The sequence below is a fragment of the Scyliorhinus canicula genome, unplaced genomic scaffold (genome assembly GCF_902713615.1).
Source record: "Scyliorhinus canicula unplaced genomic scaffold, sScyCan1.1, whole genome shotgun sequence".
In the NCBI taxonomy this organism is placed as follows: domain Eukaryota; kingdom Metazoa; phylum Chordata; class Chondrichthyes; order Carcharhiniformes; family Scyliorhinidae; genus Scyliorhinus; species Scyliorhinus canicula.
In genome coordinates, this window is record NW_024055486.1 from 1 (window position 1) to 23,904 (window position 23,904).

Genomic DNA, 23,904 nt, shown 5'->3' on the forward strand with positions numbered 1-23,904 from the left:
TGAATCTTTATAAAGCTCTGGTCACCACTTTCAGGAAGGATTTGAAGGTTCTTGGAGAAGGTGCAGAGGAGGTTTACCAGAATGGATCCAGCAAAGGAGGTTGAGGGAAGATTTGATTCAGGGACACAAGATTATGCCAGATTTCCATTGGGTGGACAAAGAAACTCTGTTTCCATTCACTGATCGTACAAGCAGTCGGGATACAGATTTAAAGTTCTGGGTAAAACCTGGTGTTGGAACCAACAATTCTATGGACACGGGCTTGTAGGATTAGAATAGCGGTTTAATATACTCTCAACAGAGCCAGCCGGTTAGCCATTGAACTTTCGGTGAACTGGCCGGCTGACCATGTGGCACTGATCTTTATACAGCATCTCCAGGGGGAGGAGTCCTGTGCGGAACCAAGGGAGAAGCCCAGTACAATTCTCGAGCATTCCAAGAGCTACTCCCCCTGGTGGTCAGGTAGTGCAACTGCACTTACAATATAGGCACATGTATCTACAGATTATAATCCGGTGTGAATCACACTCACCACACCTGGAGTGAACGATATAAGATCCGGAGGGATCTTGACAGAGTGGATGTGGAGAGGATGGTTCCTCTTGTGGGAGAATCTGGAACAAGAAGGTCACTGTTGCAAAATGAGGGGTCATCCATTTCAGATGGTGATGAAGATATTTTTCTCTCTTGAGGGTTGTAAAACAGGAGGTGGCACAGTGGTTAGCACTGCTGCATCACAGCACCAAGGATCCAGGTTCAATTCCAGGCCCTGGGTGACTGTGTGGAGTTTGCACGTTCTCCCTGTGTCTGTGTTTCCTCCGGGTGCTCCGGATTCCTCACAGAGGTCAAAGATGTGCAGGTTAGGTGGATTGGCCAGGTTAGGTGGATCAGCCAGGTTAGGTGGATTAGCCAGGTTAGGTGGATTGGCCAGGTGAGGTGGATTGGCCAGGTTAGGTGGATTGGCCAGGTTAGGTGGATTAGCCAGGTTAGGTGGATTGGCCGGGTTAGGTGGATTGGCCGGGTTAGGTGGATTGGCCAGGCTAGATGGATTAGCCGGGTTAGGTGGATTGGCCAGGTTAGGTGGATTGGCCGGGTTAGGTGGATTGGCCGGGTTAGGTGGATTAGCCGGGTTAGGTGGATTGGCCAGGTTAGGTGGATTGGCCAGGTTAGGTGGATTAGCCAGGTTAGGTGGATTAGCCAGGTTAGGTGGATTGGCCGGGTTAGGTGGATTGGCCAGGTTAGGTGGATTAGCCAGGTTAGGTGGATTAGCCAGGTTAGGTGGATTGGCCAGGTTAGATGGATTGGCCAGGTTAGGTGGATTGGCCAGGTTAGGTGGATTGGCAGGGTTAGGTGGATTGGCCAGGTTAGGTGGATTAGCCAGGTTAGGTGGATTGGCCAGGTTAGGTGGATTGGCCAGGTTAGGTGGATTAGCCAGGTTAGGTGGATTGGCCAGGTTAGGTGGATTGGCCAGGTTAGGTGGATTAGCCAGGTTAGGTGGATTAGCCGGGTTAGGTGGATTAGCCAGGTTAGGTGGATTAGCCGGGTTAGGTGGATTAGCCAGGTTAGGTGGATTTGGCCTTTCTAAATTGCCACTTCGTCTCCAAGGACGTGGGTGTTGGGTGGGGTTATGAAGTTGGAGTAGGCATGGGTGGGGTGGGCCTGGGTGGGCTGCTCTTTCAGAGGGTTGGTGCAGACCTGATGGGCCGAATGGGCTCCTTCTCCACTGTCGGGATTCTATGACTTTGGAACTTCCGTCCTTAAAATGCAGTGGAAGCAGAGTCCTTAAATATTTTTTTAAAAATACATTTAAAGTGCCCAATTCATTTTTAACATTAAGGGGCAATTTAGCGTCACCAACCCGCCTACTCTGTACATCTTTGGGTTGTGGGGGACGAAACCTACACAACCACAGGGAGAATGTGCGAACTCCACACAGACAGAGACCCAGAGCCTTGATCGAACCTTGAACCTTGGCGCCGTGAGGCAGCAGTGCTAACCACTGCACCACCGTGCTGCCCCGTCTTTGAATATTTTTAAGGCAGAGGTGGATAGATTCTTGATAAGCAAGAGGGTGAAAGATTATCGGGATTGGCAGGAATGTGAAGTTGAGGTTAAAATTTTTGATTGATGGAGCCGGCTTGAGAAGCCAACTCCTAGTTTGTGTGTAAGGAGGAGGCTCGAGGGGCCGACTCCTAGTCTGTGTGTAAGGAGCAGGCTCGAGGGGCCGACTCCTAGTCTGTGTGGAAGGAGCAGGCTCCAGGGACCGAGTCCCAGTTTTTATGTAAGGAGCAGGCGAGAGGGGCCGACTCCTAGTTTGTAAGGAGCAGGCTCGAGGGCCGCTCCTAGTTTGTGTATAAGGAGCAGGCTCGAGGGGCCGACCCCTAGTTTGTGTGTAAGGAGCAGGCTCGAGGGGCCGATTCCTAGTTTGTGTATAAGGAGCAGGCTCGAGGGGCCGACCCCTAGTCTGTATGTAAGGAGCAGGCTCGAGGGGCCGACTCCTAGTTTGTGTGTAAGGAGCAGGCTCGAGGGGCCGATTCCTAGTTTGTGTGTAAGGAGCAGGCTCGAGGGGCCGACTCCTAGTTTGTAAGGAGCAGGCTCGAGGGGCCGACTCCTAGTTTGTGTAAGGACCAGACTCGAGGGGCCGACTCCTAGTTTGTATGTAAGAAGCAGGCTCGAGGGACCGACTCCTAGTCTGTGTATAAGGAGCGGGCTCGAGGGGCCGACTCCTAGTTTGTGTGTAAGGAGCAGGCTCGAGGAGCCGACTCCTAGTTTGTAAGGAGCAGGCTCGAGGGGCCGACTCCTAGTTTGTGTGTAAGGAGCAGGCTCGAGGGGCCGATTCCTAGTTTGTGTGTAAGGAGCAGGCTCGAGGGGCCGACTCCTAGTTTGTAAGGACCAGGCTCGAGGGGCCGACTCCTAGTTTGTGTGTAAGGACCAGACTCGAGGGGCCGACTCCTAGTTTGTATGTAAGGAGCAGGCTCGAGGGACCGACTCCTAGTCTGTGTATAAGGAGCGGGCTCGAGGGGCCGACTCCTAGTTTGTGTGTAAGGAGGAGGCTCGAGGGGCCTACTCCTAGTTTGTATGTAAGGAGCAGGCTCGAGGGGTCGGCTCCTAGTTTGTCTTGCTGCAATTATACAGGGCCTTGGTGAGGCCACAGCTGGAATATTGTGTGCCGTGTTAGTCTCCTTATCTGAGGAACGATGACTCGCTAAAGAGGAAGTGAAGCAAAGGGATGGTGGGAATGATTCCTGGGATGGTGGGACTGATTCCTGGGATGTGGGACTGATTCCTGCTTGGTCACTGTCTGTGCAGAGTCCTGCCCGTTCTCCCGTGTCTGTATGGTTTCCTCCCACAATTCCTGAAAAGTTGTGCCGTTAGGTGAATTGAACATTCTGAATTATCGCTCTGTCTACCAAAAAGGCGCCGGAGTGTGGTGACTAGGGAATTTTCACAGTAACATAATTGCTGTGTTAATGCTTTGAGTCCAATCACAACTTTGACGTGGCCTACAGAGAACATGCAGCCCTGCCTATAGATGCTGCCAGACCTGCTGAATTTTCTAGCATTTTCTCTTTCGTTTCAGATTCCAGCACCCGCAGTAATTTGCTGATTTTATTCTGTGGGGGGTGGCGAGGTGGGGGGGCGGGGGGGGGGGGGGGGGGGTTTGCCTGGGGAGTGGATCATTTGGGCTGGATAGAGGGCCGGCAATAGGTGAAGATTGACAAAGATGTCTTGGATGGAAAGACAAAGGGAATGTCAATGACGGTGATCAAGGCTAAAAAGGCTGCTAATAGTGGCACATTCGGATATTAGAATGTGTTAATGACAGAACAACGGTCAGCAGCATGTCAAAGGACAGTAGGAACAGGGAGCTGTGGGGTGGGGGGTAATGTTAAAGGGAAAACAGATCAGTGGAAGGTGGTGAAGGGGGAGGAGGGATTTCACAGTCTGAAACTATTGAGCAGACTGTTAAATCCGCATGGCTGTATCGGAGGATGAGGGGCTGTTCCTCGACTTTGTGCTGAGCTTCGGGGGAACATTGCAGCAGGCCAAGATCGGACATGTGGACATGAGAGCAGGACAGTGAGTTGAAATGGCAAGCGACAGGAGAGCCTGCCACCAGCTTGTGGATGGAGCGAAGGTGTTTTGCAAAGTGGTCACCCAGTCGGCATTTAGTCTCTCCAATGCAGAGTAGATAGCATTGGGATCAGCAAATGCAACAGGCCAGATTGAAGGATGTCTTATAGTAATGTGTACTCAAAAGGACAGACACAAACGATACTGTAACTGACTTAGAGGAAATGCAAAAGACTTAACTGAACCAGCTTTGAGAAAGAAAAATCGGTCTTCCTGATAGAGAAACAGGAAAAGCCACTGTGGGAATCCAGGCTCAGTGCGGATTTGCTGTCAGCCCTCCTTTCTTATACATGAATGGGATTAAGATGCCAGAATGTTTTACACCAAAACAGAGGGTCAAATATAATGAAAATATATTTCTTAAATCTCCTACCTGTGAAAATATTTGATTGTTTTTAAAAACTAACTGTGGCTAATCTCACAATGAACACAAGGGAACTTGTATTACACAGTGACTCGATTTATTTTCTCTGTCAATCACGTTGTCATTCAATGTTGTATATTTCAGAGTCTCGATTTACATCAGGACATTACTTTCAAATAACAGTAAGATTGAAGTAATGGGGGGCAGCACGGTGGCCTAGTGGTTAGCACAGCTGCCTCACGGCGCTGAGGTCCCAGGTTCGATCCCGGCTCTGGGTCACTGTCCGTGTGGAGTTTGCACATTCTCCCCGTGTCTGCCCCCACAACCCAAAAAAATGTGCAGAGTAGGTGGATTGGACACGCTAAATTGCCCCTTAATTGGAAAATCTAAATTTAAAAAAAAGATTGGAGTAATGGAACATTAAAAAAAAAAATTTAGATTACCCAATCCATTTGCCCAATTAAGGGCCAATTTAGGATAGCCAATCCACCTACCCTGCCCATCTTTGGGTTGTGGGGGCGAAACCCACGCAGAAACGGGGAGAATGTACAAACTCCACACAGACAGTGACCCAGAGCCGGGAACGAACCTGGCGCCGTGAGGCAGCAGTGCCTCCATGCTGCTCTGAGTAATGGGACATTACATGATTGAACAGAAAGTATTGCTGAACAAATGGTTTTACATTTTGAAGTGCAGACTAAGTTCTGAATCTTATAGTCTTGTCAGTTGAGACATCTGCTGGGGTTCAATCCTGGCTCCTGGTCACTGTCCCTGTGGAGTTTGCACATCCCTTCCCCCCCCCCCCCCCCCCTGTTTGCGTGAGTTCCGCACGCACAACCCAAAGATGTGCAGATTAGGTGGATTGGCCATGCTAAATTGCCCGTTAATTGGAGAAAAAGCAATTCGGTCTTCCTAAATTTATTTTTATAAAGTTGAGACATCTGTCTCATTTAGTGTGAGGAAAGTTTGCACAAACTAATTTTGAAACTGAATATCACCGGAATGTTCAGGACGCAATGAGAAGAAAAAAGATGTTCCCATTTTGACACAGTTCACATATTAGCAGTTTTTTCATGCACAACAGAATTTAATGGGTTTACAGATGCAGATGAACAAATTTAATCACCATCTCAAACATGTCTCAATGTACAATAAAAGCGCAGTGGGTTAGCACTGCCGCGGCGCTGAGATCCCAGGTTCGATCCCGGCTCTGGGTCACTGTCCATGTGGAGTTTGCACATTCTCCGCGTGGGTTTCGCCCCCACAACCCAAAAACGTGCAAGCTAGGTGGATTGGCCACTCTAAATTGCCCCTTAATTGGAAAAATGATTGGGTACACTAAATTTATAAAAAAAAAGAAAACAAAAAAAAAAGTACAATAAAAGCAACTTACTGTGGATGCTGGAATCTGAATCAGAAACACAAATACTGGACCCTCTCAGCAGGGCTGACAGCCTCTGTGGAGAGAGATGGCAGCTGCCGTTCCGAGTCTGGGTAACTCTGTCAAAGCTGGAGAACTGAAAATCGGGTCAGAGTTATACTGTGGGGAGGGGGAGGGGAACATTGGGGCTGGATAGAGGGCCAGCGATAGGGGGAGGATGTCTTGGAAGGAAAGACAAAGGGAATGCAAAAGGCGATGATCAAGGCTAAGAAAGGCGCTGATGACGCATTAAGAGATGAGAATGTGTTAATGGCAGAACAAAGGTAAGCAGGGAGCCAAAGGACAGGAGGAACAGGGAGCAGATTGCTCAGGTGGGGGGGGGGGGGGAGAGCGATGGTGAGGGGGGGGGAGCGATGGTGAGGGGGGGGGGAGCGATGGTGAGGGGGGGGGGGGGCGATGGTGAGGGGGGGGGGGGGAGCGATGGTGAGGGGGGGGGGGGGGGGGGGGGGGCGATGGGGGGGGGGGGGGGGGAGCGATGGTGAGGGAAATTTCCCTTATTCGAAACATTATTGATGTCACTCATCTAAATTTGCAGATGAGTTGTATCCTTGCTATTTGTTGTTCAATAGTTAAGCGAATGCATTACCTTACACCCGCAAAGTTTCAACTGATACCCTGCAAAATACTGTGTGATGGAGACTGGCAGGAATCGCAGTCAGAGTTCACACGTGTTAATTCTGAATGGTTTTCTAATGTGCTGTGATAGTTGATGATTCTAATGTCGGATCGATTTCTCCGCCACTTGTCTAAGTTTCCAGCTGAATAGCACTCTGACAATAGAAGGGTCTGCAGTGCAATAAGGATGCACAGTTTACTATTCTCGGTCAGTGCATTCAGCGCTGTTCCCTGTTTCTGTAGTGTAGGGATTATCATGTTTGCTTTACACACATTAAGGCGCTCGGTTTAAACCCGCATAGAAACATTGCCAAACCCCATTGGTTTCCGTGTGTGGAAAAGTTACATGATTGACATTTTCTTTATCCATTTACACCCATCCTGAATTGCCCTTCAATTGGGTCGCTGAGTGAATCTGCCGTGTGGAACCCCGGTCCCCAGAGCTTCAGCCTGGTTCTCTGCTTTACTGATCCAGAGCCAGTTACACTATTCCCCCACCAGCCACTCCCCCAGTGAATCCACTGTCCAATATTACCTGGTCCAGAGCCAGTTACACTATTCACCCACCAGCCACTCCCCCAGTGAATCCACTGTCCAATATTACCTGGTCCAGAGCCAGTTACACTATTCACCCACCAGCCACTCCCCCAGTGAATCCACTGTCCAATATCACCTGGTCCAGAGCCAGTTACACTATTCACCCACCAGCCACTCCCCCAGTGAATCCACTGTCCAATATTACCTGGTCCAGAGCCAGTTACACTATTCACCCACCAGCCACTCCCCCAGTGAATCCACTGTCCAATATTACCTGGTCCAGAGCCAGTTACACTATTCACCCACCAGCCACTCCCCCAGTGAATCCACTGTCCAATATTACCTGGTCCAGAGCCAGTTACACTATTCCCCCACCAGCCACTCCCCCAGTGAATCCACTATCCAATATTACCTGATCCAGAGCCAGTTACACTATTCCCCCACCAGCCACTCCCCCAGTGAATCCACTATCCAATATTACCTGGTCCAGAGACAGTTACACTATTCACCCACCAGCCACTCCCCCAGTGAATCCACTGTCCAATATTACCTGGTCCAGAGACAGTTACACTATTCACCCACCAGCCACTCCCCCAGTGAATCCACTGTCCAATATTACCTGGTCCAGAGCCAGTTACACTATTCACCCACCAGCCACTCCCCCAGTGAATCCACTGTCCAATATTACCTGAATATAATAACTTTCAAGCATGTGTCATTCGCTCTGACATGTACCTCAAAATGCATTCAGGAGAAGCAGAAGTGCTGAAAATTGCCGGCACACTGAGCAGGAACACAGATGCCCCTATTTTGACTCGGCACAAATATTAACAGTTTGTTCAATGTCGACAAATGCAGGTCAGATGCTGGGAATCCTGCAGCGAGTAACTCACCTCCTAACCCCACAAACCCTGTCCACCATCTACAAGGCACAAGTGAGGAGTGTGAGGGAATACTCTCCACTTGCCTGGATGGGTGCAGGAACTCACCAAAAGCATCTCAGACAGCACCTTTCAAACCCAAGACCCTAACACCCTGAAAGTTTCCTTCCCAGCCACTCCCCATCCTGACCATTTTCACAGTAACTTCATTGCATTGTTAATGTAAGATTACTTGTGACAATAATTAAGATTATTATTATTTGGAAATATATGGGCTGTTCCTTCACTGTCACTGTGACACAATCCTGGAACTCCCTCCCTAACAGCACTGTAGGTGTACCTACACCAATGGACTGCAGCGGTTCAGGAAGCAGCTCACCATCACCTTCTCAAGGGCAAAGAGTTCTGGGCAATAAATCCTGGCCTCCCCAGTGATGTTCACATCCCCGAATGAATCAAATGAAACAGACACACAGCTGCCTGAATCCACCATCATGGAGTCACCTGGATTAGTGAATAGAGATAAGTGAATGTCCACTCACAGACAAGCTTTTTGAAAATGTCTCGATTTTCTCGGGGACGTATTGATTCTCTGCAGTGTGAGCTCAGCTTCTCAAAGCAAACCCACCGTGAACCGATCCCGCTGTCTGCACCGGAAAGAAATGAACAAAACGTGCTGCTGGCCAATAAAAAATAACTTCAAAGGGCTCATCCGGGATTTGAACCCGGGACCTCTCACATTTTCATGCAGTACAAACCCCGAAGCGAGAATCTTACCCCTAGACCAACGAGCCGGTAAGAAGGAGGTGATTTAGGCAACAGATACTTTCATTGCCACCCACAACCAAACAGCTACATGCGGAAAATGCTGGGAAATCTCAGGCAGTCAGGCAGCATTTGTGGACACGGGAAAAAAAGGTCAACTTCCATTGAAACCGGGAAAGGCTAGAAATATAGAAAATTAGAAGCAAGTGAAATCCCGGAGGGAGGAAACAGAACAACAGGAAAGGGCTCTGATAGGGGGCAAGTCAGGAGAGATTAAATGAGAAAAGGCCTTGGCTTCCCTGGCCACAGAGTTAGGTTAGCATCAAATCAGAGAATAATGACACCACAGTATGAGGCCATTCCGGCCGCCGTGTCTGTGCCAGCTCTCTGTTAGCTCAATGGAAGAAACAAATAAACAAAAGATGTGTCTGGAGGAGCTATCGATGGCATATTGATCAACAACTACCGCCCGGACACAAAGAACAAGTGGAAACAAGATTCAAATCCAAATCTGCGATGTAAGGACACACAGAATGGGTGCATCATTTACAGTGTGAAACTGCTGAACACACACTGAGTGTGAAAGCTGTATTGAGCCCAGTGGAAAGATGCGCTGCTGTTCCTCGAGTGGCTGTTGAGCTTCTTTCGAACTCTGCACATGTGCTGTATCATTCTAGAAAACAGAATATTCAGTTTCACAGAAGCTTATTTCGTCTGTTTGCATGATGGGAATGTGGAATTCGAAACGCAAACAGACCAGTCATGGTCTCAGTGAATAGCAGAACAGGCTGAAGGGACCGAATGGCCGACTTCTGCTTCTATCGCATCTGTTTGTATGTGCTACCGTGTGTGTATCATGCTATAAAACAAACCAGTTAGTATCACAGAATCAAATGTGGTCTGTTTGCATGATGGGAATGTGGAATTCGAAACACAAACAGAGCAGCCAGCTTATTGAACAGTAAGAAGTCTTTCAACACTAGGTTAATGTCCAATAGGTTTGTTTCAAATCACTAGCTTTTGGAGCACAGCTCCTTCATCGGGTGAATGAAGAGGTGGGGTCCATAACCACATATATCGACAGTCAGTGATGCAAGGTGATACAATGAATGCCAGTCTTTGTATCATTGACTGTTGTCTATATATCTGGTGGTACAACCCACCTCTTTACACACCTGAGAAAGCTCGTGTTTGAAACAAACCTGTTGGACTTTAAACTGGTGTTGGAAGACTTCTTACTGTGCTCACCCTAGCCCAACGCCCGCATCTCCACATCTTATTGAATGGTAGAACAGCCTGAAGGGGCCGAATGGCCAACTTCTGCATCTATTTCACCTGCTCGTATGTTTGAAAGCAGAGAGGAACCATTGACTGAGACAGCAACTTAAGGTGAATATTATGGCGGGTATTTGATGAGGAGGAAACATGTGGCCATGTCGCCCTCTGGTGGACGTGATCGGAACTTTGCAGCGTTCGGACATTTGATGGAAACAGAAAATGAGAGTATCAGTTCCAGGGGAATAAAGGCAGCAGGGGAAACAGAGCCTGCAGTTTGTCCAGAATTTCCAAACTTAAATTCATTCACTTGTTGTTTTATGTCCTGGTCAGTGTTACTCCAGCCTGGCCATTCACCAACTGCATTTCCCCACAAACAGACACTGGACACGATCCCACAACTGGCAACCCATTCTTTCTGTTTTTCGGGGATGACCTCCCAGGCTGGGAACAGCATTGGTGTATTTTACATTGTCACCAAATTCAACCCCGACTCCAATCCAATCCGCCGGGGGGGGGGGGGGGGGGGGGGGGGAGATGCTGACAGAATCCAGAGAGTTGTGAAACACTTTGGATAAATAGTATGTGTGACGTACTGAACCAATTTTCAATAGCTTCATTTCGCTGTGGAGCAGTGGCGCAATGGATAACGCGCCTGACTACGGATCAGGAGATTTCAGGTTCGACTCCTGGCTGGCTCGTGGTAAATTTTTCCACATCAGTTTGCAAAGTCCATGAAAAAAATTCTTATTTATTAACTTTAACACAATTTAGTAGTCTTTTTGACAAATTCCAGTATATTCTAAAGAGACAGAAACTGACACAAATCAGATGGCAGAAATGTTGGGAATGGAGGGTTTAGTGAGAGGGAGGATCTGAAGGAGATCAATATTGGTGGAATCATACAATCCCTACAGTGCAGGAGGAGACCATTCGGCCCACCGAGTCTCCACCGACCCTTGGAAAAGGCACCCTAACTCGGCCCACACCCCTCGTAACCCAGTCATTTCGCATGGCCAATCCACCCAGCCAGCTTTCCCCTTTGAGCCATTGAATTCCTGACTTGTGACTGCTGATGGTGAGGACGCTGGAAAGTGGGGGAGGGGGTGAATTACTCTCCGCAGTATTCCCAGCCGGTCTTTTAGTGTTAATCAATTTAATATATTAACAGAGACATTCCCAGCCTCTAAACTGCATTAATCGCCATTGAACGAACTGTTAATATTTGTGCCGAGTCAATATAGGAGCATCTGTGTTCCTGCTCAGTGTGCCGGCAATTTTCAGCACTTCTGCTTCTCCTGAATGCATTTTCCGACATATATGAGAGCAAATGACATTTGCTTTGTCAGATATTATATTCAGGCAATAATCGAGAGCGGATTCACTGGGGGCGATGGTTGGTGTTGAGTTGTGTTATTGCCACTAAACTGGCAATGCAGAGAATAATGCTGAAGCTCTGGGGACCGGGGTTCCACACGGCAGATTAACTCAGTTCAAGGGTTATTCGGGATGTGTGACAATGAAAATGTCAATTATGCAACTTTTCCCAAACACTTAAACGAATGAGATTTGACAATATTGTTACGTGGTTTCCAATCCAGGATTTTTTGAATGTAAAGTAAACATTCATTCTGCACTACACCACAGAAACAGGACACCGAGTTTGACCCGCTGACCGAGAACAGGAAAGCTGCATTCTTGTTGCACTGAAGAACCTTCTTTTGAGGAAGTCCAACTGGATTGGATTGGATTGGATTTGTTTATTGTCACGTGTACCGAGGTACAGTGAAAAGTATTTTTCTGCAAGCAGCTCAACAGATCATTCAGTACATGGTAGAAAAGGGAATTAAACACAATTCAAGAAAATACATGAGAATACATAATAGGGCAACACAAGATATACAATGGAACTACATAAGCATTGGCATCGGGTGAAGCATACAGGGTGTAGTGTTAATGAGGTCAGTCAATAAGAGGGTCATTTAGGAGTCTGGTGACAGTGGGGAAGAAGCTGTTTTTGAGTCTGTTCGTGCCTGTTCTCAGATTTCTGTATCTCCTGCCCGATGGAAGATGTTGGAAAAGTGAGTAAGGCGGGTGGGAGGGATCCTTGATTATGCTGCCTGCTTTCCCCCGCAGCGGGATGTGTAGATAGAGTCCATGGATGGGAGGCATGTTCATGTGATGGACTGGGCACTATTCACGACTCTCTGAAGTTCCTTGCGGTCCTGGGCTGAGCAGTTGCCATACCAGTCTGTGATGCAGCCCGAGAGGATGCTTTCTATAATGCATCTGTAAAAGTTGGTAAGGGTTAATGTGGACATGCCGAATTTCCTTAGTTTCCTGAGGAAGTATAGGCGCTGTTGTGCTTTCTTGGGTGATAGCGTCGACATGAGTGGACCAGAACAGATTTTGGTGATGTGCACCCCTAGGAATTTGAAACTGCTAACCATCTCCACCTCGGCCCCGTTGATGCTGACAGGGGTGTGTACAGTACTTTGCTTCCTGAAGTCGATGACCAGCTCTTTAGTTTTGCTGGCATTGAGGGAGAGATTGTTGTCGTTACACCACTCCACTAGGTTCTCTATCTCCCTCCTGTATTCGGACTCGTCGTTATTCATGATCCGGCCCACTCTGGTCGTATCGTCAGCCAACTTGTAGATGGAGTTGGAACCAAGTTTTGCCACGCAGTCGTGTGTGTACAGGGAGTAGAGTAGGGGGCTATATACACAGCCTGGCGGGGCACCGGTATTGAGGACTATTGTGGAGGAGGTGTTGGTGTTCATTCTTACTGATTGTGGCCTGTTGGTTAAAAAGTCAAGGATCCAGTTGCAGAGTGGAGAGCCAAGTCCTAGGTTTTGGAGCTTTGATATGAGCTTGGCTGGGATTATGGTGTTGAAGGCGGGGCTGTAGTCAATAAATAGGAGTCTGATGTAGGAGTCCTTGTTTTCGAGATGCTCTAGGGATGAGTGTAGGGCCAGGGAAATGGTGTCTGATGTAGACCGGTTGCGACGGTATGCGAATTGAAGTGGGTCAAGGCGTTCCGGGAGTATGGAGGTGATGCGCTTCATGATCAGCCTCTCGAAGCACTTCATTACAACTGACGTCAGGGCCGCCGGAGGGTAGTCATTGAGGCATGTTGCCTCGTTCTTCTTTGGTACCGGTATGATGGTGGTCTTCTTGAAGCAGTAGGGGACCTCGGAGTGGAGTAGGGATAGGTTAAAGGTGTCTGTGAATACCTCTACCAGCTGGTATGCGCAGGCTCTGAGTGAACGACCAGGGATCCCGTCCGGGCCAGTCGCCTTCCGTGGGTTCACTTTCCGGAAGGCCGATCTGACTTTGGAAACTGTGATGGTGGGTATGGGTGAATTAAGGGCTGCTGGGGCACTTGGCAGCGGATTGTTGGTTACCTGCTCAAACCGAGCATAGAATGCATTAAGTTCATCGGGAAGGGATGCGCTGCTGCCAGAGATACAGTAAGAAGTCTTACAACACCAGGTTAAAGTCCAATAGGTTTGTTTCAAACACGAGCTTTCGGAGCACAGCTCCTTCCTCAGGTGAATCACAAAACAGAATCATTTAACCTGGTGTTGTAAGACTTCTAACTGTGCTCACCCCATTCCAACGCCGGCATCTCCACATCATGGCCAGAGATACTGCTCGACCCGGCCCGGTTAAGTAGATCTTTGGGCTTTTTTTCTGAGGGATTCTTCTCCAGAGACCGCTGAGATAGGCCCAAAGAAGATTTTAAGACCGATGTGGTTGGATTGTCAACTGAAAAGGGAATCAACGGTTATCCGGGGTAGGTGAAATGTGAATCTGAGGTCATGTTCGCATCTGTCACAAACTTATTGAATGTTGGAGAAGACTGCAGCCGGTGCACGGTACGTGTTATCAGAACAGGAAAATCGCTTATTGTCACGAGTCGGCTTCAAATGAAGTTACTGTGAAAATCCCCTAGTCGTCACATTCCGGCGCCTGGTCGGGGAGGCTGTTACGGGAATCGAACCGTGCTGCTGGCCTGCTTGGTCTGCTTTCAAAGCCAGCGATTTAGCCCTGCCCTAAACACATATCATCCAGGAGTGGAACAACAATTCGTCTCTGGGTGGGATCGAACCACCAACCTTTCGGTTAACAGCCGAACGCGCTAACCGATTGCGCCACGGAGACGACAAAAGGATCAGAACTCTGTGCATTTCAACAGTGACGGCCAATCCTCTGATTGCCAGGGACCGAATGAGAATGCTGGTAATATTGGTCCCCTGAGGCAGTGCGGAAAATATCTGGAAGGAGCGGACACATGGTCCCGCTGGCATAAAAAACGGTTTTTATGAAAGGTGATGGTGAAAGACGAATTTTGTTGTCCTGTCGACAAATGCCACCTGACTCCCTGAGATGGTGCAGTAATTTTGGCGTTCTCCGCAGATGTTAGATTGATTTCCGATGGCAATGACAGTATGCATTAGCTTTTTTCGCGGGGCTCGTTGGTCGAGGGGTAGGATTCTCGCTTTGGGTGTCTTGCTGTCGGAATTTGCAAGAACATATTTAATCACCATCTCAAACATGTCTAAATGTATGACAATGCAACTTACTGCGGATGCTTCAAACGGAAATATAAACAGAAAACAGAAATGCGAGAATCATACCCCTAGACCAACGAGCCCCACGAAATGAGCCGCAGCATACTGTCATTGCCATCGCAAATCAATCTAACATCTGCGGAGAACGCCAAAATACTGCAACAGCTCAGGTAGTGAGGCGGCATTTGTCGACAGGACAACAAAGTTCGTCTTTCACCATCACATTTCATTAAAACCGGGACAGGTTAGAAATCAGAAGGGGGTTCAGTGCAGTTAGATTGCGAATATACAGACCGGACCATGTACCACATGCTATGGTATCAGCAAAAGCCGGCACAGCCGCCGAGATTGGTCATCATTAACATATTGACGATGAAGAAAGAGGAGATCTCAGGACGATATCTGGCGGCTGCCAACAAGTCTAAAAAGAATGGCTACCTCAATATAAACGCGCTCAGTGTGGAGGACGGGGCGGTCTATTACTGTGCAATGAGCACAGTGTCACAAAGCAGCTACAACCACGTACGGAAGCCTCAGAGAGTATTTTCAATTCCAGTAAATTTGCGTTCCTGCCCTTGTACCGGAGGATGGTTTGATCTGGATTCAGAAAAATACTCAGGTCTATTTCTCCACAATTGCATTGCCGTCTCTGTCCTTGTATAGGTCAATAGAGGAGCCGTTTCGGATTCGTGAGATTAATCAGCATGTCGCGATGCACAGTAAATTTAAGCTTGGAATATCCACTTCCGAGCAGCAGTAATGGAAGTTCTCAGATGTGGGGATAATAAAATCTTCCAGGACCGTTAACTTAGGTCGACCTTATGCCAATGAGTCTGAGCCCCCAGTAGTCTTCAGCGGAACATCGACTTTCTGATCGAAAATGCATCAAATCTATGTTGACACTTCCTGCTTTCTGTTATGGAGGTTCCCGGATAAGGGACGTGTTTTAACGAAAGTGTGGTGCTGTCCAAGTGAGTTCTGTAAAATCCACGGGCCTGTGATGATTCCACGTCTCACAAATGTCCATGCCCGCGGGACCATGTGTACGCTCCTTCCAGATATTTTCCGCACTGCCTCAGGGGACCAATATTACCAGCATTCTCATTCGGTCCCTGGCAATCAGAGGATTGGCCGTCACTGTTGAAATGCACAGAGTTCTGATCCTTTTGTCGTCTCCGTGGCGCAATCGGTTAGCGCGTTCGGCTGTTAACCGAAAGGTTGGTGGTTCGATCCCACCCAGAGACGAATTGTTGTTCCACTCCTGGATGATATGTTTTTAGGGGTGTTTAGGGCAGGGCTAAATCGCTGGCTTTGAAAGCAGACCAAGCAGGCCAGCAGCACGGTTCGATTCCCGTAACAGCCTCCCCGACCAGGCGCCGGAATGTGACGACTAGGGGATTTTCACAGTAACTTCATTTGAAGCCGACTCGTGACAATAAGCGATTTTCCTGTTCTGATAACACGTACCGTGCACCGGCTGCGGCATGGAGTTGCCTCTATCGCTGTAATATCCTTCATGGCGCCGAGCTGGGGAATAGCTCAACGATGCTGTGTCTCCCTCGATAACTCAGGAGATTGTGACACCTCCTCACGGACCTGCTAACAGACGAATGTTGAGCAGGAGTTGGATATTCATCCCCTTGAGCCTTCTTCAACATTCAATAAGTTTGTGACAGATGCGAACATGACCTCAGATTCACATTTCACCGACCCCGGATAACCTTTGATTACCTTTTCAGTTGAGAATCCAACCACATCGGTCTTAAAATCTTCAATGGGCCTATCTCAGCGGTCTCTGGAGAAGAATCCCTCAGAAAAAAAGCCCAAAGATCTACATAACCGGGCCGGGTCGAGCAGTATCTCTGGCCATGATGTGGAGATGCCGGCGTTGGACTAGGGTGAGCACAGTAAGAAGGGGCAGCAGGGTAGTAGGGGCAGCAGGGTAGCATGGTGGTTAGCATAAATGCTTCACATCTCCAGAGTCCCAGGTTCGATTCCCGGCTGGGTCACTGTCTGTGTGGAGTCTGCACGTCCTCCCCCTGTGTGCGTGGGTTTCCTCCGGGTGCTCCGGTTTCCTCCCACAGTCCAAAGATGTGCGGGTTAGGTGGATTGGCCATGCTAAATTGCCCGTAGTGTCCTAATAAAAGTAAGGTTAAGGGGGGGTTGTTGGGTTACGGGTATAGGGTGGATATGTGGGTTTGAGTAGGGTGATCATGGCTCGGCACAACATTGAGGGCTGAAGGGCCTGTTCTGTGCTGTACTGTTCAATGTTCTAAGTCTTACAACACCAGGTTAAATGATTCTGTTTTGTGATTCACCTGAGGAAGGAGCTGCGCTCCGAAAGCTCGTGTTTGAAACAAACCTGTTGGACTTTAACCCGGTGTTGTAAGACGTCTTACTGTATCTCTGGCAGCAGCGCATCCCTTCCCGATGAACTTAATGCATTCTATGCTCGGTTTGAGCAGGTAACCAACAATCCGCTGTCGAGTGCCCCAGCAGCCCTTAATTCACCCATACCCACCATCACAGTTTCCGAAGTCAGATTATTATTATTATGTACAATAACCGCCGAGCAACATGAGAATTACTATCAGTTGGGATATGGGAAGCACATGGTGCCAGGTTTAGACTTTAATAGAAATCAATTTTTCGATGGAAAATCCCTGAAGTTTCTGTTGACCCGACATGTTTTATGTTGGATTCCCACACAGATCAGGAACAGACTTCGCCCAATTGAGACGAAGGGGCGCTAAGGGCCAATTCAGCAAGGCCAATCCAGATTTCCTACACATCTTTGAACTGTGGGAGGAAATCGCTTCTCGCCTTTTTGCTAAGATGAGCGTGAGGTCAGGTGGAATGCGTGGATCTGGTATGTCTCTCTTCTGGGGGCCATGAACTGGATTCAATTTGAATTAGTTTTTGGAGCAGGCGGCCCTGACGTCAATTGTAATGAAGTGCTTTGAGAGGCTGATCATGAAGCGTATCACCTCCATACTCCCGGAACGCCTTGACCCAACTTATCATTCCTTCCATTGATATGTTTTACCCTCAGCATTCCCCCCCTCCCCATCCTACTTCAGCAATCTGATCCCTGTTTGTAATTGTTCTCTGACGCACTGCTTACCTTTGTTCTGCCATTAACACATTTTGACCGCTTGATGCGCCATCAGCACCTTTCATAGCCTTGATTAGCCTCATTTACATTCCCTTTTTCTTTCTGCCCGAGACATTTTCGTCATTTCCCACCTATTATCCAGTATTTTCTGTTTTTGTTTCCGTTTGAAGCATCCTCTTCTTCACCTCTCATTGCCTGCCGAAAATTCAGTGCTTGGGCCTTAATGTTCAATTCAGTGTAGTGGCTCATGTGAGACGAAATTTCATAGTCCTGGAACACACGAGATTCCGGCAACAATCAGGAAACAGAATTATTTTGTGCCCAATAATTGTGCAAACTTTTCTCACACGAAATCCTAAATGTTCGATGTTTCCAACCGGGAACCTTTCGCGTGTGAGGCGAATGTGATAACCACTACACTACAGAAACCGCTGGCAATCAATCGACGTGCGGAATGTACAACCTCACTGTGTTGCTGCAGATTCTGATGGTCTGTCTGAGAGGCCAGGTCCCTTGTTGCAAGCGACAGCTGTTTCTTAAATTAACAGATGTCTCAACATATAACGCCGTGAGATGTAGAAATTATATCGAAATTAACATAAGTTATATTTTGCTGAATGTCGGTCTTAAATTTGTGCTCTTTGGTCTCGAGGTCTGGTTCTCGTTTAGAGATTTTCAATCAATGCCTACGGGAGTGGTCGTGGGTTTAAATCCAGGACAAGCTCTTTACTCCAGGTCAGAGATTACGAATTGTTTGCGACGCTGACGGCGGGGTTGATTTACATTGGCCCACTCTGAAAAAGATTTCTCAGGACTCGGGATGCTAACGTCGTTTCTCTCCCCACAGATGATGCTCGAGAGAGAGAGACAGTGTCTGAGCTCGAGTGCGTTTGGATAAAATTGATGCTCCAGATCTGTGTTAACCACAGGGACGTGACCCATCTAACCCACAGAGCCAAAGTGGAGAATTGAACTGACTGGGGAGCTGGATCTTAACGCTGACCTCCCGGACCTCGGCGTCGTGAAATGTTCCAAAACAGCTCAACAGACACTCGAGGAACAGCAGCGCATCTTTCCACTGGGCTCAATACAGCTTTTACACTCAGTGTGTGTTCAGTAGTTTCACACTGTAAATGCTGCACCCATTTTGCGTGTCGTTACATCGCAGATTTGGGTTTCAATCTTGTTTCCACTTGACAAATGCCGCCTGAGTCCCTGAGTTGTTGCAGTACTTTCGGCGTTCTCCGCTGATGTTAGATGGACGTTCGATGGCAATGACAGTATGCTTTGCCTGCATCTGCGTGGCTGGTTGGTCTAGGGGTATGATTCTCGCTTTGGGTGTCTTGCTGTCGGAATTTGCGAGAGGTCGGGGGTTCAAATCGGGGAGCCCTTCGATGGAGTGTTCCCTTGGTCAAGCAACATGATTTCTTTGCGGCGCAAATAAATTTTCTGATTTTGTTTCCGATTGACGCAAGTTGCTTTAATCGTACATTTATACATGTTTGAAATGGTGATTAAATATGTTCATCTGCATCTGTAAACCCAATAGATTCTGTGGTGGTGGAACAAACTGCTAATATCCGAATTGTGGCAAAATAGGCTTTTATTCCCCCCGCGTCTTGAAAATTCAGTATTTCCGACTTTGTTGCAGGAATTTTAATACCTTATGCGAGACCAACTGGGAACTTCTTCGAACGTGCGAGATTGAGAAACAAACGTATTTCGTGCAAAAATTCGTCACACAGCAATGATAAGCACGGGATGTTTCTGCCCGGTTTCGAACCGCGAACTTTTCGCGTGTTAGGCGAATATGATAACCACTACACTACAGAAACTGCTGGGAGCATCGCAAACAGTTGACGTGTGCAATGTTCAACCTCAATGTGTTGCTGCAGCTTCTATTTTTTTAAGCTGAGAGGCCATTTAACTTATTGCAGGAAGCCGTTTCTTTAAAACTGATGTCTCAACTTATCGAAGCATCACACAGTTTTGGTGTGTAACATGCTGCAGCTTAAATACCGTTCATGTAGAAGAAAGGAGGGGTAATTGCAAATCAACTTTGAGCCTGGATTCCCTCAGTGGCTTTTCCTGTTTCTCCATCAGGAACACCGTTTTTTCTTTCTCAAAGCTGGTTCAGTTAAGTCTCTGGCATTTCCTTTAAGCCAGTTACAGGTGGCAGACTCTCCTGTTGCTTGCTATTTGAACTCACTGTCCTGCTCACATGTCCGATCTTGGCCTGCTGCTATGTTCCCATGTAGCTCAGCACAACGCCGAGGAACAGCATCCCATCCTCCGAATCGGCACGGTGCAGCCTTGCGGATTTTACAGTAGGCTCAACAACTTCGCACCGTGAAATCACTCTTCTCGCTTCACCACATGTTTATTTCCATCAACTTATTTTCATTGCTTCCATTGATAAGTCTTCCTCTCCCATTGTCTCCCCTCCCCATTCCCATATTGGTACGGGAATCGAACCGTGCTGCTGGCCTGCTTGGTCTGCTTTAAAAGCCAGCGATTTAGCCGAGTGAGCTAAACCAGCCCCAGCTAAAATAATGGCGCTCCCAATGCCGTGTCATTGCCATTCCCACAATGCCGTGACTCGGATTCGAACCGAGGTTGCTGCGGCCACAACGCAGAGTACTAACCACTATACGATCACGGCGAGCTACTCAAGAGCCACCCCAGAGTCTATTAAATTTCGATACATTATCACTAGTGCATCTGCAATTTCCCTAGCCATCTCTTTTAGCACTCTGGGATGCATTCCATCAGGGCCAGGAGACTTGTCTACCTTTAGCCCCATTAGCTTGCCCATCACTACCTCCTTAGTGATAACAATCCTCTCAAGGTCATAGCCTTGTCATAGCCTCATTTCTATCAGTCGCTGGCATGTTATTTGTGTCTTCCACTGTGAAGACCTGTTCAGTTCCTCAGCCATTTCTTCATTTCCCATTATTAAAACTCCCTTCTCATCCTCTAAAGGACCAATATTTACCTTAGCCACTCTTTTTTGTTTTATATATTTGTAAAAACTTTTACTGTCTGTTTTTATATTCTGAGCAAGTTTACTCTCATACTCTACCTTACTCTTCTTTATAGTATTTTTAGTAGCTTTCTGTTGCCCCCTAAAGATTTCCCAGTCCTCTAATCTGCCAGCAATCTTTGCCACTTTATATGCTTTTTCCTTCAATTTGATACTCTCCCTTATTTCCTTAGATATCCACGGTCGATTTTCCCTCTTTCTACCGTCCTTCCTTTTTGTTGGTATAAACCTTTGCTGAGCACTGTGAAAAATCGCTTGGAAGGTTCTCCACTGTTCCTCAACTGTTCCACCATAAAGTCTTAGCTCCCAGTCTACCTTAGCTAGTTCTTCTCTCATCCCCTTGTACTCTCCTTTGTTTAAACACAAAACACTAGTATTTGATTTTACTTTCTCACCCTCCATCTGTATTTTAAATTCCACCATATTGTGATCGCTCCTTCCGAGAGGATCCCTAACTATGAGATCATGAACCAATCCTGTCTCATTACACAGGACAAGATCTAGGACCACTTGTTCCCTCGTAGGTTCCATTACATACTGTTCTAGGAAACTATTGCGGATACATTCTATAAACTCCTCCTCATGGTTGCCTTGACCGACCTGGTTAAACCAATCGACATGTAGATTAAAATCCCCCATGATAACTGCTGTACCATTTCTACATGCATCAGTTATTTCTTTGTTTATTGCCTGCCCCACCATAACGTTACTATTTGGTGGCCAATAGACTACTCCTATCAGTGACTTTTTCGCCTTACTATTCCTGATTTTCACCCAAATGGATATCCTCCATAGCACCGATGTCATCCCATACTATTGCCCGGATGTCTTCCTTAAATAACAGAGCAACACCACCTCCCTTACCATCCACTCTGTCCTTCGAATAGTTTGATACCCTCGGATATTTAACTCCCAGTCGTGAGCATCCTTTAACCATGTTTCAGTAATGGCCACTAAATCATAGTCATTTACGATGATTTGTGCCATCAACTCATTTACTTTATTCCGAATACTACGAGCATTCAGGTAAAGTACACTTATGTTGGTTTTTTTACCTAAGTTTTGAATCTTAACATCTTTGGGGCTCGTTGGTCTAGGGGTATGATTGTCGCTGTTGGAATTTGCGAGAGGTCCCGGGTTCAAATCCCGGACGATGAGGTTTTCCGTTGGTCAAGCTGCATGTTTGGGGCAGCACGGTAGCATGGTGGTTAGCATAAATGCTTCACAGCTCCAGGGTCCCAGGTTCGATTCCCGGCTGGGTCACTGTCTGTGCGGAGTCTGCACGTCCTCCCCGTGTGTGCGTGGGTTTCCTCCGGGCGCTCCGGTTTCCTCCCACAGTCCAAAGATGTGCGGGTTAGGTGGATTGGCCATGCTAAATTGCCCGTAGTGTACTAAAAAGTAAGGTTAAGGGGGGTGTTGTTGGGTTGCAGGTATGGGGTGGATACGTGGGTTTGAGTAGGGTGATCATTGCTCGGCACAACATCTAGGGCCGAAGGGCCTGTTCTGTGCAATGCTGTTCTCTGTTCTAATTACATCTCCAGTTTTATTCCTTTTGTTATTACTGGGCCTATTCACTGAGCTCCCCTCAGTCACTGTCGCCCTTTTAGATTTTTGACTATGTCTTCTCTGCCTTGCACTTTTCCCCTTACTTCCTTTTGCTTCTGTCCCTGTTTTACTACCTTCCAACTTCCTGCATTGGTTCCCATCCCCCTGCCACATTAGTTTAAACCCTCCCCAACAGCTCTAGAAAACACCCCCCCTAGGACATCGGTTCCAGTCCTGCCCAGGTGCAGACCGTCCGGTTTGTACTGGTCCCACCTCCCCCACAACCGGTCCCAATGCCCCAGGAATTTGAATCCCTCCCTCTTGCATCATCTCTCGAGCCACACATTCATCCTATCTATCCTGACATTCCTACTCACCTTTCGCGTGTTAGACGAATGTGATAACCACTACACGACATAAACTGCTGGGAGTGTTGCAATCAGCGGCCCTGTGCAATGTTGAACCGCAATGTGTTGCTGCAGCTGCTAATGGTTCCGCTGAAATGCCATGTAACTTATTGCAAGAACCCGTTTCTTTAAAACTGATGTCTCAACTTATCAAAGGATCAGATATTGAACTTTGCTGAACTGGAGATCAGTTATGTTTTGCTTGAAGTTAAATTGAGAGGGCAGGGCTTTCATAAATAACCAGAGCTGAAACGAGAATTGATGATGCCCTGCTCACTTTGCTCTGCATCGGGAACCAGCTGTCCAACCCACTGAACTAAAGGGGACGCCAAAACTAGGAACTGCGAGCCAGCCAGGAGTCGAACCTGGAATCTCCTAATTCGTAGTCAGATGCGGTATCCATTGCGCCACTGGCCCACAGCAGTTCCAAACTCGTGCTATTCCTCGATGATGAAGATCAGTTACGAGATTGAGGTAATATTCAGCAACAGACTAAACTGGAAGCACCAGATGTTTCTGCCCGGTTCCGAACCGGGGACCATTCGCGTGTAAAGCGAATATGGTAACCACTACACCACAGAAACAGCTTTGCATGGTTCAGCTTTGCTGAGAGGCCATGTCACTTCTTAAAAGAACATGTCTGTTTCTTTAAAACAGATGTTTAAACTTACAAGCCAGAAGAAGAACTTATATTGAACTGAAGAATTTGTTCAGCAAATCTCTAACGGCGAAATGCTCTCTTCTATTATTAATGCAGCATTCTGAAATCCTACAGAACAAAGCAACCGACTTTACACAATATTTGTTTCGTTATTCAATGCTTGAGTAGAGTTTCAGAATTGACAATTATGTGTTTCTTATATTTGACCTCTTTGTGTTTTGGTGTGTAACATGCTGCAGCCTAAATACCGTTCATGTAGAAGAAAGGAGGGGTAATTGTAAATCAACTTTGAGCCTGGATTCCCACACTGGCTTTTCCTGTTTATCCATCAGGAAGACCGTTTTTTCTATCTCAAAGTTGGTTCAGTTAAGTCTCTGGCATTTCCTCTAAGCCAGTTACAGTATCGTTTGTGTCTGTCCTTTTGAGTACCTCCCAACACACACACATGGAAAACCGAGGAGATGGACCATCCGAGCCTCCCTCGAAAACTCAATGGGGGAACAGGACTTCTACACCACCCCCCCCCCCCCCCACCCGCTCCCCA

The 23,904-nt window shown here is 47.5% G+C and overlaps 7 non-coding genes across 7 annotated transcripts; 1 reads left to right on the forward strand and 6 right to left on the reverse strand.

Annotated features, from left to right (window-relative positions):
* Window positions 1-8,676: 8,676 nt before the first annotated feature.
* trnap-cgg lies at window positions 8,677-8,766 on the reverse strand. Its single transcript is given in 2 exon segments — window positions 8,677-8,712; window positions 8,731-8,766. It is a non-coding gene; the product is annotated as a tRNA-Pro (tRNA).
* Window positions 8,767-14,105: 5,339 nt separating this feature from the next.
* trnan-guu lies at window positions 14,106-14,179 on the reverse strand. Its single transcript has one exon. It is a non-coding gene; the product is annotated as a tRNA-Asn (tRNA).
* Window positions 14,180-15,760: 1,581 nt separating this feature from the next.
* trnan-guu lies at window positions 15,761-15,834 on the forward strand. The gene has a single exon. It is a non-coding gene; the product is annotated as a tRNA-Asn (tRNA).
* A 3,632-nt stretch (window positions 15,835-19,466) lies between these two features.
* Window positions 19,467-19,539, reverse strand: trnav-aac. Its single transcript has one exon. It is a non-coding gene; the product is annotated as a tRNA-Val (tRNA).
* Window positions 19,540-20,294: 755 nt separating this feature from the next.
* On the reverse strand, window positions 20,295-20,366 carry trnah-gug. The gene has a single exon. It is a non-coding gene; the product is annotated as a tRNA-His (tRNA).
* Window positions 20,367-23,043: 2,677 nt separating this feature from the next.
* trnar-acg lies at window positions 23,044-23,116 on the reverse strand. The gene has a single exon. It is a non-coding gene; the product is annotated as a tRNA-Arg (tRNA).
* Window positions 23,117-23,210: 94 nt separating this feature from the next.
* On the reverse strand, window positions 23,211-23,283 carry trnav-uac. The gene has a single exon. It is a non-coding gene; the product is annotated as a tRNA-Val (tRNA).
* Between the last annotated feature and the right edge of the window lie 621 nt (window positions 23,284-23,904).